This window comes from Rhagoletis pomonella, unplaced genomic scaffold (assembly GCF_013731165.1).
Source record: "Rhagoletis pomonella isolate Grant_MI unplaced genomic scaffold, Rhpom_1.0 Rhpom_scaffold_01631, whole genome shotgun sequence".
Classification (NCBI taxonomy): Eukaryota; Metazoa; Arthropoda; class Insecta; order Diptera; family Tephritidae; genus Rhagoletis; species Rhagoletis pomonella.
Window position 1 is genome coordinate 24577 of NW_023460185.1, and position 15288 is coordinate 39864.

The 15288-nt window shown below is 38.1% G+C and overlaps 1 long non-coding RNA gene across 1 annotated transcript in view; it reads left to right on the plus strand.

Moving 5' to 3' along the window:
- The window catches only part of LOC118752545, a 32988-nt gene extending 23787 nt beyond the window's left edge, over window positions 1-9201 (plus strand). The window contains exon 2 of the long non-coding RNA XR_004994702.1: window positions 9087-9201. This is a non-coding gene — a long non-coding RNA (uncharacterized LOC118752545). The remainder of the gene's footprint in view (window positions 1-9086) is intronic.
- The last annotated feature ends 6087 nt before the right edge of the window (window positions 9202-15288 follow it).

A 15288-nucleotide genomic window follows, 5' to 3' on the forward strand; every position in this document is an offset into this window, starting at 1 on the left:
GAAAAAACCTTGAAAAATTCGAAAAACTCAAAACTTTTATTGAGAATCGGTTGTATTCGATATTCAAAAAATCAAGATTTCCAAACAAACTGCTTAAGCTGCCTTTACGCGGGTCGACTAGACTAGCCAACACACTTTCATTTTACGGTTGAATTTTATTTCCCCGTAAACAGTACTATTTCTGTCATGGTGGGACTGTCCGTGAGTCAAGTCGCCCTCGATTAGCGATTAGTCATGAGACCAAGAGCGTACTGTAAGAGTTCGTTTAGTGTTTGGAGATGCTTACCCCTAGCTGTGAGTGCAATGTCGTCAGCATAGGCTATGACGTGACAGTCGGTATTCTGCTATCTTAGAAAAATTCTTTATACTGAAAGACTCCAGACTAGAGGTAAAAGAACACTTTAATGAGGGGTACCTCTCAATGCATACCTGGTTACAGATGCCTCTCCATCTCTGAGGCGATACTTCTTTTCTCAATAAAGGGTCTTATAAGTTCCAACAGCGGCGTTTCAGCCACAATTAAATAAGTGGCCTGATGGCACTTGAAAGGATATTTTTAAATAAAACTCTCTTTAGAGAAGCCAAACCGATTTTGTCTTCAAAATACCCTATTAGATGATCTACTATTATAAACCAATTCTTTTCACTGTCTCAATATGATATTGATAGATCTTCTGAAAATGCTGACCACCAAAGTATTAGCTGGCGATTCGTTGTCAGTGACGTAAAAGCGGTAGCCTTATTATATAAAAACCTGTTTTTTTAACTTATGATGCTGAAGGCTTAAGTATAATCGGATTCAATATCAGCAGATATGGTAAAATAGATAGGTGTAAGAAGAGTGGCTGAACTCGATTCCGAATTCGTTTCAGATCTATTTTTTATACTTGATATTTTCTGCCCAATTCCTTTAACAAGCGCCTTTTAACAATTCAAACCGATTGGACACGTTTATGTTAAATAATTTTCAGGTCAGCTGAAGAGGCGCTGGCCAGATTTACTTTCTTCCGTCTAGCGCCCGAGAAGGAAAGCTTTCGAGGCGCTAGCCACAAGGGTAACGCTCGGTCTAAGCAACCACTGTCCAGTGATTCTGGACTGCTACAATCACTAATTTACCATTGTATCACACGTCTTGCCAGAACTTGTCATGGTGATGACAAGGAAATTATTTTTAGGAATATCTAGCCAGCACTATTTAGGATCAGTTTCCCAAGAGAGATAACTTTTTTCGAGAGAATATTACAGCTGCAGAAATGAAAATCTCTGAAGAGTTCTTGTATGCTACAGCCAGTCTAATCTTTGGTACAATAATTTTGGGCTTCGGAGAAAATACCCAGAACCCTGATATTTAGTTTATTATTATATGGCTATTACTTGCCAGTGCTTGCCATGACAGTATCAAGAAAACCCTTGAACGAAAAAAATTGCTAGCAAAAGGATTGGTTACTAGAGGTAGGATTTTTTAGGATACAGCCAGTCCAGGTACTGGTAAAAAGTATCTCAGTGAAGGAAGACTTCCCACCACCATAAGTGATGATCTCAAAGGGACACTGTTATTCTGGAGCCCGTTCAAGTTCTAAGAAGCTAAAATTTTTTCAGGACAACTTTTGCTGTGCCCGTCAAGGTTACTCTTGTAAGGTTGTCGCATGACAGATACTGTCCTGGCGCTGCCAACGTAAACGTAATAGAGAAAATCTGTCTAGCACCTGGACTTTTTATCCAAGTCAGGAGGGTGGTAGTGCCAGTCCAGACACAACGAGATATAACCGTTGTTGTTAGAATCTATTTAGCGCTAAAAATTATTATCTCTGATTAACTTTTGTATGCTATGGCTTGCCCAGATTCTACTGGGTGAGAACATTGCTAATAAAACCTAATAAGCGCTGGAATGTAGATACTATCTGAAGAAGAGAAACTCGATACTTGGCTGCGACCTAAGAAACTTAAGAAAAGCTCGTAATTGTATATTTATGTTTAAATTGCTTGTTTATAAAAAGCCGAAATATCTATATGATAAGCTTTTAATTATTTAGGCACTTCAGAGCTTTGTCTACAGCATTTCTGTCCGGAATATGCCTTAAAGAAGTAGATGGCTTGTCCACCTGTTCCGAGATAAAATATTTCCAAACTACCGTCGTTTCAGTCAAAACTGCCTGGTTCTCAACGTAAACTTAAAGCTGTGAGAAAACGCGCAGGTGACTTTGCCAATTTACTTGCTAAATAAAATGTGTGGGCATGCCGCACGAAACTCTGAAAGAAATAAATATAAATGCAATCAACTCCAACGACTCGCTCATAAAGTGCAACTTCACATAATCGCATTTAAAACCAGTTGGTGTAGAGAGAAAAACATATCACACATGATCTTCAAGAGTGACATAACTCAAAATTTGGCATTTTTGAAATTATGCGCTAAAAATGTACACAGAGCTTTTATTTGGCTTTCAGCAAAAGCTGGAAAAAATTTGTATACAAATTGTTGAAAAAAACCTAAGATAAAGTATTCCCTGCCCATAAGTATGATTAGCATGTGCTAAGAAATAGCTTTTCGCATTTTCTGATGAACGTGTAATTTTGAGTTGTGTCACTTTTGAAGATCGTATGCGATATGCACATACCTACATACCTACTTTCTGCAAAGCTTGTGCCGTGCGTTGGTACGCCATGTCGTATGTGTAATTAGAGAATTTCGGCGCAGACAATTTGCGCTCTTTATAAGTTTTTGATGAACGGCAGGCAAAAAAGGTTATCATTACAGAAACGAATATAGAAGTACAGTAATTGTTGAAGGCATGCAAGCATGCATGTATACACACATATATACATAGATATGTACATATATACGAATAGTTATACTGCTGTATACAAGCTGTAAGCGCACGCATTTGCTATGTACTTCGCTTATAATTCGAGCGCTCCTTCGCCTACCATTTTTCTTTACTTACAACAGGCGGTAAATTATGTAAATTACAGTTTAAATTAAATGCATTTTTAATAAACCGTCAACACATTTGCGTTGCTACAACAGCGTCCCTTTTAAAATTGCGACTAAATTGTAAGTAGTTAATTGCATTCAAAGCAGAGTTAAGGAGAGTTCGAAGGAAAGCAACGCGTAGAAGAACAAAGTAAAGTAGGTAGAATGCGGCAGATAGTTGACAGTCAAAGGCCATGACAGTTGAAAAGGGCGGGCTTTGAGTGTCTTGAGAGTGCAGTGAACCCTTTCGTGGTCGTACCACTTACTACTTGCTACAATTTATTCTCAGTAGCTAAATAAAGTATGGTATGCCCTAAGTAGTTGCGTGAACCAAACCAATTTGAACAGGTGAAAGTAATTAAGGCTAAAAGCAGGCAAACGGAAGAATGTAGTTAGCGAGAATATCAATGAAATTGTGATTGTGGCGGAATCGTATTTATGCTTGTATAGCAAGCAACAATAAGCGCTGTGAGCGCGCCAAAGTTTTATGGCACTCCAGAGTTTTGCAAATAAATTTTAATATGGTTGTGGAAGATTAAAAAAAACAAGAATGTTCTTGTAATGTATGGATGTACATAAACGTATTTTATATGTACATATGTAATTTATTTGCAAAAATAATTCTTAATAAATTTAATTGAACATTTGTCGAGTTTAAAAGCGAACTTTTTCAAACTTTTCTAAGGACTTTGCCAAAAATTTCTCAATTTCGCCATTTGTAATATTTTCTGGCTATGTATTTTTAAACCATCAGTGTATGTATGTATATGATTTTTCTAACTTTCTATTCCCCAATTTTCAAATTCCCCCTGGGCTTATACGCTATTCTCTTGTATGCCTCAACTGTCATTTATTTTCATTTCCACAAACCAAACGACTAAAGTTTCTCATGCTCAACAGCCTATCAGAAAGTAAGAAAATAACGGACAAATCGTTGTTCGTTTGCTGCGCTTATCAGCGGCAACCAGTGCGTATGAGTGCTACATATAAAAAGTGTGCACAAAGGTCAAATACAAATAAATTGCCCATTAGAGAGTAGAAGAAAAAAAGCATGATATAAAAAATTAACAATACAAAAGAAATAAATAGGTAAAGTAAAAAAAGAAATTTCTAAGCTGATGAGATATAAAAAAGCAAGTGATTTTTGTTCCAGTTTAGGAGGAGAGATGGTATTTTTTTCATGTTTACATACATTAATAAGCGTTTGCATGCCTTAACGTTTTGTCAAACTGTGTTAGAGCACGTTAAATGTGCTATAATAACAAAATCTTAATAGAAACTACATATTTCTGCAGGCATCAAAAGCTTTGCCGATTAGAAAATACTTCCCTAATTTACGAAGTATCCCGTATGTGGAACCACAATTAGATAGCTCGAGCATATTCGTCAGCAGGGTGTAGTCCTTTCCCTTCTCTTATCAGTCTTGGCAGTAAACCGACTATTTGTAGACATGGAAAGGGGGAAGCTGCAATGTCATAGCGTATGCTGACGACCTTACAAAAGGTGTAAGTGGAAAGTTCTCGCAAACAATCTCCGATGTTATGCAAGTAATACTAAGGAGGGTGTAAAAGTGGGCCAATTAAAACAGCTTAGGAGTAAGCCTAAACAAGAATAAACTTATACTATTTAACAAAAGCTACAAGGTTCCACGATTAAAGGCACCAAATCTGGCGAACACTGAAATCACGATAAGTGAATATTCGAATTATGAGAAACTCATAATGGATAAGAAACTAAACTGAGCACAGAAAACACTTGAACGTGCGCAGAAATCTAGTAAAGCGGCTCTATTCACCTGTAAAGATGTAATTTGGCATAAATGGGGCATGTCTTCCAGTATTGTGCATTGGCTATATATGGCTGTAGTCAGGCCAATACCTTTTAATGGAATAGTGGTCGGGTGGCTTGTTTTAACCAAGAAATCTGCCACAATTACACTACGGAAAATAAAAAGAACGGCCCAACTATCGATCAGTGGGATCCTACGTACCACGCTCACGGAAGCGATGAATGTGATGCTAAACATACAGCCCATAGGTGTTATGGAGAAAGCAAAATTCAGCGGGCGGGGCCCTCCGGTGAAGTGTCGCAGCACTTAATGCGGTGATAAAGAAGTTCGTTCTTCACCGGGACAACGACGTATATCAGGCAATGAGATGGTGGATGAGCTCGCAGGAAGTGGTCAGGTATGCCGCTCGCTATCTGCTAGCTCAACAAAGGAGCGAGGGGGCAGAGAGGAAATCCCCTTTGTAAGGGGTCTGTTGATGGGACATATCAACCTATATCACGCGGACACACTCTAGGTGCCGATTAATGGCATCAGCAGGACCTGAATGTCCCGCACTGCGAAGGAGTAAACTGAGCTTCATTGGTGCTGGAACGTTTAGAGACCTGAGGGATTTAGCGGTTATGAAGATAAGGCGATTGCTCAAATTCGTCAACTACACATACTGGTTTGCAGAGTTAAAGAGAACCCATATGGTTTCACAACGAGTCCGATTGAGGGCCTAAGTGTGCTGGTGTGCTCAACGGCAACCATTTCAACCTAACCTTATAGCAGTCGAAAAGAAATATTATGCAAACATATTGTAGTATTTTGGAGTTAATCTCCTTTTGAGAATGGCAATGGAATACATTGAAAATGTGTTGAGATAGGGCGCTTTTGAATCGGCAGCTGAGATAGGGAGTTCTTCAAACAAATTCTAAGATAGAGCGTTTTTTCAATCAAATTATGAAGTAGGGCATTCTTGAAAAGTTTTCTGAGATAGAGCGCTTTCGAACTGGCTGCGGAGGTAGGTTGATCTTTCACGCAGATATCGATATGCTCTTTCGGAAAATATTTCACGGGCGTTCTGTTGTAAAACGTGCCTTCAGCAGGGTCTTTAATCGAAACTTTCAGCTTGAGAAGCTCCAAAGTTTATAACAATTGCGCCATTCTATGCTATGAGCCATTCCCATCCGAAGACAATGAACAAGCAATGCCATTGAAAGAAAAATGGCTTCAAAAATAAACTTACGTGTAGGCAAATTTATACCGACCAAACAGTTACAGTTATGTCACCATAACACATGTTCTTTCTCAGTGTTATTACCAGCAAGCATTGAAAAAATGGCCATTACCTCAACAGCAAGAAAATGTAGGTACAACAAAAAACCAAAAGCATGACAACAAAATAGCCAAGAAACAGAAGTTGCAGTTGGGAAAAATGTGAAAAATAAAACTCATTTAATACAGAGCAATGACACGAGAGGAAAAGGAAGTGCGCACATACACAAAAAGGTCCTTGCACATACATATGTACATACATACACACATAGAGCTTGTTTTGTGTGTGTTTATAAAAACTGACATGCGGCAATAAATCTTTCAAGCAACACACAAAGAGTGAGTAAATGCGCGTAAATTGAACTCACTGCTGAGGTTAGCGGCAACGATGGGTCGAAGCAAAAAAAAAAACAGAGATAAATAAACAAAACTTGTCAATGGACGTAGCGATTTAGGGACAGCCTGGTGCAGAGCAGAAAAATGGAATTTAGAAGCCGCAACTGGTCACAGTAGAGAGGCATGTAGCGTGAAAAAAAGGAAGCGGATGTTGGAAGTGGAGGCGAACCGATGTGAGGATGTGGCTGAGCTAAAAGCATAAAAGTAAACGATTCAGAAGCGAGCGATTGTAGTGGTTGGACGAAATGGCATGCCAAGGATAAGCGGCCGGACTTCATCACAGCATGTATGAATTATGAGAAACTGCCATATGTGTCCATGTACGAGTATGTATCAGCAGCGCAGCAAACAAAATCGGCTTCTTGACTTTTTTAAGATATATTTCCATCATTTAATATATGCCAAACGACATACATACATACATTCACAGCTGTGTATAGACTACGCTACGAAAAAAAGTTGATAACAAAAACTGTAGAAAAAAGCTTTCAACCCAAAGCCTCTCATCTTCTTCCGTCCAATATTTTTGCCATTAATGTCTTTCTAACTTTAGTTGAGTGGCATTGTATTTGATGGCTTTCAGCATAGTTAGTTTTATTTATTGCCATCAAAATTAAGTATACGCAGTGGCACTTAAACACACATTTGGGGAGGGGAAACGCAACTACATACATATATGTATGTACATACATTTCACACCCACACAAACATATGTATGTAAAAGCAAAAGCGTTTAGTCTCATATCTACGCATTTAAGGCGAAATCCACAAAAACTTTTGCACTAAATATGTTTTCATTAACGTTGAGTGAGTGAGTGAATTTACTTAGCAACTGATTGACTTCACTGGCTCGGTGGCTTAGTGCGTGCAAAGTTTTGGCAGCTCGTCGTACTTTTTATTTTTTTTTTGCCTCTATGGTTTCTCAATACTTTGTTAGCGAGAAAGTTATGCGTGCACATGATAATTTTTTCCTATTTCCTCCCTCTACTTCGATTTTTTTTCTTACTACGCTTGCAACCAGATTATCTCTTAATTTCGCTTGTAATCCCGAATTTTCATTTTTCTGTAATTTGTGTTACTTTTTCATTTTCCCTTTTTGTTGCATTTATATTTTCTTCCTGGTTGTTGCTTCGAATTTGTTTCCTCCTTTCCCGTTAGAACGCGATTGCTTTGCAAATAGTTATAAACATCGAATTGTCACTTGATTGTCCATTTGTCCGTTTTGCAATTTGTTTGCTGAATTTTGTTGACAGTCAATTTAGTGTCTGATTGCAGAAAAATGTACTGTAATGAAATAAAATGAATTGCTGATTCGGGAAGTTTTTTCATTATTGTAAGCATTACATGTGAGCATTCAAGCGGAAATCCGTGAAAAATGGTTGCCTCATACTTTCGGTGTACAAAATTTATTGCGGTAAATTTTAGGTTGGAAATATTTTGAATAGGGTTGCCACCTGTTTTAAGAGTCGAATTTGGTTTACTTATACACTACTTATATAAAGTATTAAAATGCGGGTGTCAACAGAAGGAGTGTTCAAAAATCTTCAGTTTAAACATATAGAAATCGTTTGAGATGTTTGAAGAGTGATGCCACCTTTTGAAAAAGTTAAATTCCAACTATTTAATAAGTCAAATGAGTTACTAAAAAAAGGGTATCAATTGATAATGGTTTGAAAACGCTTTATTTCTGAACTGTATTTAGGAGAGTTACCACACGTTTAAAAAATTAAATTCAACTCAATTCATTAGTTAATTGAAATATGTACGAAAATCTCCGACGTAAAAGATTTAAAAAGTTTTTAGTTTAAAAAAAATTTTGACGGGGTTGCCACCTGTTTGAAAAGTCAATTTTATTTAACTTATACGCAAGCTAGATGAAATACTAAAATGTGGGTGTAATACGAAAGAGTGTTAAAAAATCTTTAGTTTGAACCTTTAGAATTTTGTATGGGTTTGAAGAGTGTTGCCATCTGCTGAAAAAGTTAAAGTCAAATGAGTTCTTCGAACAGGCTTTATTTCTGAACTGTATTCAGGATTGCTGCCACATTAAAAAAATCAAATTCAACTTATTTCGTTAGTTAATTGAAATATGTATGACAATTTTAGACTTAAAAGATTTTAGTTTGAAAATAATTTTAAAGGGGTTGCCACCTATTTTAAAAGTCAAGTTTATTTATTTTATAGACAAATTAAATGAACTATTAAAATATGAGTGTTACGCGAAAGAGTTTTAGGAAAAATTTAGTTTGAAAATATTTTTGATTAGAGTTGCCACCTATTCTCACCTGTTAATATCAATATTGGTATTAAGCACACTGCGGGCTCACTCATTTTTTTATTAAAGTTCATGTTTTCAAAGAGAATATTTTATAAACAATGGGCTATTATTTTAGCTTTCATAAAATTTGAAAAGCGAACTTCTATTTAATGCCTAGTAAATAAATACAATAAAATTTGTAAGCTAAATATGAGCACATTTCACTTTGTTTACTGTACACACAAATACTGATTCTAAACTCAAAGCAATATGCAATTATCATGCCCCAATTAATTTTGTAAAACCCCAAGCGAATTGATCACTGATTTGTCCTTGTACACCTTTGAGTTCACTATGCTGTTGTGTTTACATTGGTTGTGTTACTAAACTGGTTTCATTTTCTCTACTTTCAGCATAAAGAACTGTAAAAGTACGGCAAAAACCTTGATCGCCACTTCTACTGCTCTTCATAAGCAAAACAACAAAATCATCAACGTACAAGGTTTTCATTGTGCGTACAGATTGTGGGTAAGCTAATATACATTCTGTTGAAATAGTAATTATTATTACTTAAAATTACAAATTAAAAATTACACTTAATTACATTATGCTCCAATTTTTGGGCATTATTTTGTACAAAAGTGAAATATGTATGAATGTATAAAGCAAATGAGAAAATTATGAAATGAGTATAAAGGAAAAATGAACGCTTCCGCCAGTGAGCAACTGCTAGAAGTGTGAGTGAGAAAAATCGTGCCCAGCACTAATTGCAGGCAATTAATGTGCAACACTTCAAAGCATAGCACTGCAGGCCATCCCCATTACACACCCATATACCCCAACGAACAGGAGTAAGCACAGATGTTTACCACCCAATGCTGACCAGTACAAATAGTCAGTCAGGTTCATTATGGAGTTGTGGGTTGGCTGGCTGGCTGGCTGGCTGGCTGGCTGGCTTGGTGAAGGGTTGAAGGGAACTATTTAACTGAATAGAGTACTGGTCGTTGAACTGGCTGGCGGAAGGTCCACTGGGCGAGCGCCGAGTAAAGTCAAGAATATATGGAAATAAGAAGGTCGAGCGTAGCGCGCGCTAATTTGGTTGACAATCAAATGCAACGTATATATGTAAGTACGTACATACATATGTATGTATATATGTATGCCTGTGCGCAAAGGATTCGCCAGCATTAGAAATAATATGGCAACAAACTATATTTATTTTAACGGGATTTCATTGTGGTTATTTGCCGTTTGTGTTGTTACACCTTTTCACCATACCGCACTCTCCTCTTTTACGCCCTTTTGGCTCACACCCAAAACAGGGTTAGCACAATTGCTTTAGCCATCCACTCTTTTGCATCGCTGATAAATTCCCTGCGGCTAACCACACCTTTAACCCTTTGCGCTGTAATTTCTATTCATGACAAAAAATATGTTTGTTGTTGTTGCGAGCTCTATGTAGCCAACAAAGTATTTTTTAGCTTGCAGAGTGTCAGGAGAAACATATAAAAACACAGTGCGCGCTACACATTGTTCATTATTTGAAATTTAAACCAAAATATAGGGTGTTGCATTCTAGTTTATACGAATATATTTACACACATACAAGTAGTCGTACGTATGTATATGTAGAAATGCATGCATGTGTAAATACATACATATGTATGAATGTATGTAGACCAGTATCCCTGCAGTAAATTTTAGAGACAGTCTGGCAAAGCGCTAGTTCCGAACTACATACATATTTCAGAACTATCTCGGAACTGGTGCAAAACGGCTGCAGAGCGGGACATTTGAACTTGCGGTGTAAGTGTACAAATTCTCACTTCTCGTGCTATATGAAAGTCGCTCAGCGAGAAGACCTCCGACTCAAGCATCGTCGCGAGTTTAGATCGCGATGCAGGCAGTTGTGAGTTTTCAGATTTAATTAAACCATTTTTTTTTTTAATATAATATATTTAACAAACACGGAAAGTATATAAAATATGCATAAATCGAATTTTAAAACCGTTTTCTTATTAAAAAAAAAAAAACTGTCTAAAACGGAACCGGTTAAAAACTAGCTGCAAAGTAATGCCCTGGGCGACAATTGCCACCGCCAATGGCATCGCCATGTAAAACTGGACAGCTGAAAGCATTGCTTGAGGATTGAGCTGGAACTGGTACTCTCGGCAAAAGGTCGAGTTCTACGCTAGTTCTGAGCTAGTCAGATTTTCTGCAGGGATTTGTCCCAACCAAATTCAGAGTGTATCGTGTTGCACATAACAACAACAATTATCGGCTACAACACCATTTACAATTTGTTCCATATTGGCATTAAGTAATAATGGCTAAAATTACTCCGAACAAGTATGCTGTATTCATATATAGGTATGTATGTATTTTTGTGTGTATTTCCGTTTCCTTGTGCAATTTTCCTTTTCCAATTTCTTTCTACATTCCCGGTGTACCACATTCAACCCCCTTTTTACTGCTATTCCCGCATAGCTACTAAATTATGACAAAGTGGCCAAAGCAATGACCTTAAAGTTCGACGAAACACAAATAAGAAATACAATATGTGTGTGTACATTAGGGTGTCTCAGAACATAAGGACAAATATTTCTATACAAAATTCGACATGAATAATTTCTTTTTGACCTTTGTTTTCCTGACCGTTTGTTTCTCCTGGGGCAACGCTTGTTTTGTTTGTTTTGCTGTGTTTCTTTTAACTGAGCCAAAGTGGGCCACAGTGATGTTGTTAGCCAACAGAGCCAATTGAGCTACTGGATGGCATGCCTGCTATAAAGAATGAGCCTTGTAAAGCTGAACAACGGCAAATGTTTAAACCAGCTCTAGAAATTAGAAAGGAAATAGATTTTTGGTGAGTTAGGAATGCAAGGTGACTTTGAGCTACACGATACGAAAAGTAGTATTGCTCAAAGAGGCTCATTCCAATTTGAACCGAGTTGAAGGTTCTGCTCAACGTCAATCTGCATAGCAGAGATGTGAAGATCTGAACTTAAGATAACACGGTGAGGCAGGGACAGCTTTTCTCCGTGCCATCAAAAGCGGCGTTTGAGGGTCTTCTCCAGGAATTGACACACTGAGCGTATTCTCGACATGCATACGTTAAATTGGTGAAGGCAACATCGACTCGAATCGCTTGCATGCGCCACTATAAACTGTACTCTCAAGCCTGCGGAACTCAAGCCATTCATTAGCGCGCAGATGTAAATGCGCAAATGAAATTTAATTTCCCGGTCTCATGAGGAAGAGATGTTTGGTTACTACCATCCACGTTGAAACAGCTGATATGACGAAGAGTGCTCTGTCGACGCTCCACAGCATACAAGATCGAGGAACATCTAAAATTGGAAAACGTTTTTTTTTAATAGCGGCCGCCTCCCGGCAGGCAATGGTAAACCGCTGAGTGTATTTTTGCCTTGGAAAAGCTTATCATAAAACCATTTGGCGTAAAATTTTACTTCCCTCCATCTGTGTTACAATATCAGGACGCACACCAAAAATTGTAAAAGAAGCGCGGCCAAACAGTTAGCAAAAGTCTATACCCCAAGATGGTCTACGGTGTGTGAAGTATAAGCAAACTGAACCTGCGCCAAACTAACACTTAAGACTGGTTCAAAGGACCATTTGTCTTTATAGACAATCAATAGGCATCCAAGTCCTGTACTATAGAATGATCACATCCAGGCTTCCCTAAAGCTGCTGCGCTATGCTTCAAATTAAGAACAATGCGCGCTCGAAGCTACCGACGTCGCTGAAGATCTAACGCGAGAAGGATCTTAAACCGTCTTTGAAGGACTAAAATCAACTAGTACTTAGTCTCTGTTAGCCTTCTTCTACCGCCACACTAACTGAGTGGGAAAACTTAAAGCCATTACTGTCGTTATATCGGCCATTCAAATCTAAAATTATGACCATGTATCTACCGAAAAGTGTATCAAAAGAATAAATTACAAAAGCCGGCAATATCGCACAAGTCAATGGAGTGAAACTGGGTAAAAATATATGCAAAAATTGTAGAAACAGACACAAAAGCAAGAGCAAAAGAAAACCAAATATCAAACACCTATTTACACACATTTCACAGTGGCACAATGAAGACAAACATATATTTTCGAAATCTGGTAAGCAAGAAGTGTTATTGTTTTTCCTTACATTTTCTCTATTTTTGTATAAAAATCAAAGAAAGTCTGGCAACACTGTCGCATACTTTTGGTGTCGTTTTCTGTTCGACTAAAACAGTTAATGGGGGAAAATTCTAGGCAAAGCAGAACTGCTAGCCGGCGATTGAATGAGCACTCATACACGCACAGATGTGGTAAAGCAATCGAGGGGTTGTTACTGCTACTGCTGCTGTTGTTGCGATGTTGTCATATTTCTAACGGTATATGTATGCTTGTTTGTGCGTTGGCGCATTAATGTCGATGTACATGTAAATAAATACGCAACAAATAAATTTTCTTTGCAAACCCAAGCGAGATTGCCTTCGCAAAAAGGTTCAAACAAATCAGCAGCGGCGCCCAACAACAAACAGCAACCGCAGAGTAATTTAGCGACAGTGCGCCAAATCGACCGAAGGGCCGACCCACCGGCTACGAGGCAGTCCGTCAGTCCGTCAGGCAGCCGGAAAATGGGGCTCGTCGACTCGATGTCTGCTTTATAGGCACCCCTCTACGTACATATATTATAAGTACGTATGTAGATATGTATTTATGAAAGTGTGTATATATGTTTGTATGTTTTTGTTGCTAATGCGTTGGCATCTCGCATTTTCGGCATGGCTCTCTTTTATTTGTATGTCTGTAAAATGTGTAGTAGTTGTGAAATTTTGCCTTTCTTCACATACATTGAGGCGCTTTGGCTGAACAAAACTTCACTACGTTGAATTGGTTTTGATTTTGCTTTTGCTTTGGCTGGTGTTTTTTATACTCCGTTATTGTTGATAATATCACCAGGCGGTGTTGTGTATTGCCACTTTTCATGTTTCATCGGTGTTTTCACTTCCTCTTTAACTAGATGCCTTTGCTTGAGTCCTTGTTTGCTGCTCTTTTCCTTTGCTTTTCCTTTGTGAGTTATTTTCTTCATTTGCTTTTGCGTTTATTGTTGGCAAAGCTTTTACAGTTATTATTATTATTTTTGCTCTCTCTGTCACAGTGCTTACTGCAAATTAATGCGTTGTTGCCACATTTCAATTGTTTTGAATGAGCCGGACGCATGGTGAATTTCTCCAGCCATGGAGTTAGAAGTTTTTCTATAATTATTTTTTCTACTTTTCGCAATTCATTCATACATTTGCTGGTCATGCTACCGATTCATACAAATTCTCTTAGAATGTTTATAAAAACTTGCAGAGCAACACCGACTCATATAGCGTGCGCTGTTGTAGTGTTAATCTGAAATCACAAACATACGTGTGAACATAGCAAAATTTTCACACATGTAAGCATGTGCAATGGTTCATTGAGTGAATGTGTATTGGCATTTTTACTTATATTCTTCTCGCTTCTACAATACACTTGCTTTGATTTACTTTTCTTACATACTAGTTGCCTTGTTTTTAGTCATTTTTAATTTCACTCGCGATTGTTTCTGATGGGGTTCTGCTAAGCGCAGGGCTATTTCCCGCAGATGAGTTCTTTTTTTTAAATTCATCAGGGTATAGATCTTTACTTTTCTAAGTATATGACCCTCGCTAAAGAAATGCCTATGAATGAGTCGGGCAGTCTAGGTGGGTATTGTGTATTGCCACCTTGCGTGATTGCTTCCAGCACAATCAAGCGTGTGCTGTCTACCGACATTTCACTTGTCGTCTCAACTGTTCCTTATGAGTTAGAAACGGCGACCATAGATGTAACAAACTTCTATTGGGTTAAGATATTTGGCACAGTCATGACAAAAAATATGCTCAGCTGTTTTCTGCCCAACGTGAAACAACCTGAACGGATCGCAGCCAACATTGTGTGTGCGAAATATTCCTGCCATCTGCATCAAGATTTATCATGCCAAGTTTTTAATACTGTGGTGCTTTAATTACCTTTAGCTAGAAATCTCTTCCTACGTATAGTGTCAATGAAAGACATCGGGCGGGAAATACCTTCATGGGTGTTCTGAACAAACACCACCACCCGCGCTCCCGTCCAACTTCATTCAAGTTTTTATTGGGGTAAGCTAGAGATAGGGCATTGATTGCAAAAAATTCCATAGGAGTATAGATTTGAAGCTACACACCAAGTTTCTTTGATCTTAAGTGCTCTATTTAGCTGTAAATTGTTTATAAATGAGGTACCGAAAGTCACAACGCTGGAAACGCTTGTGTCACATACAGGCAGCAACAAAGATTTTGGTCACTTCGTTTCATCTCATATCTTTTCCCTCCACCCGATAGGAGCAAACTCTACCGGAAATTAGTTGCTTTATTTAAAGCTCAGCTATTGTGGACATAGCCTCCAATAGAGTGTCCGCGCCAAAACTATAGCGGCGACTAATAATGCGGTTAGGAGAAACGATACCGCAAAAAGAACAATAGGGGCCACGCCTTTTTTCTTCTTCACTTTAGTTGTCCGCTGTATGATGGCAACCGCGAAGGCGTCTAATTCTGTCTTCGAAACT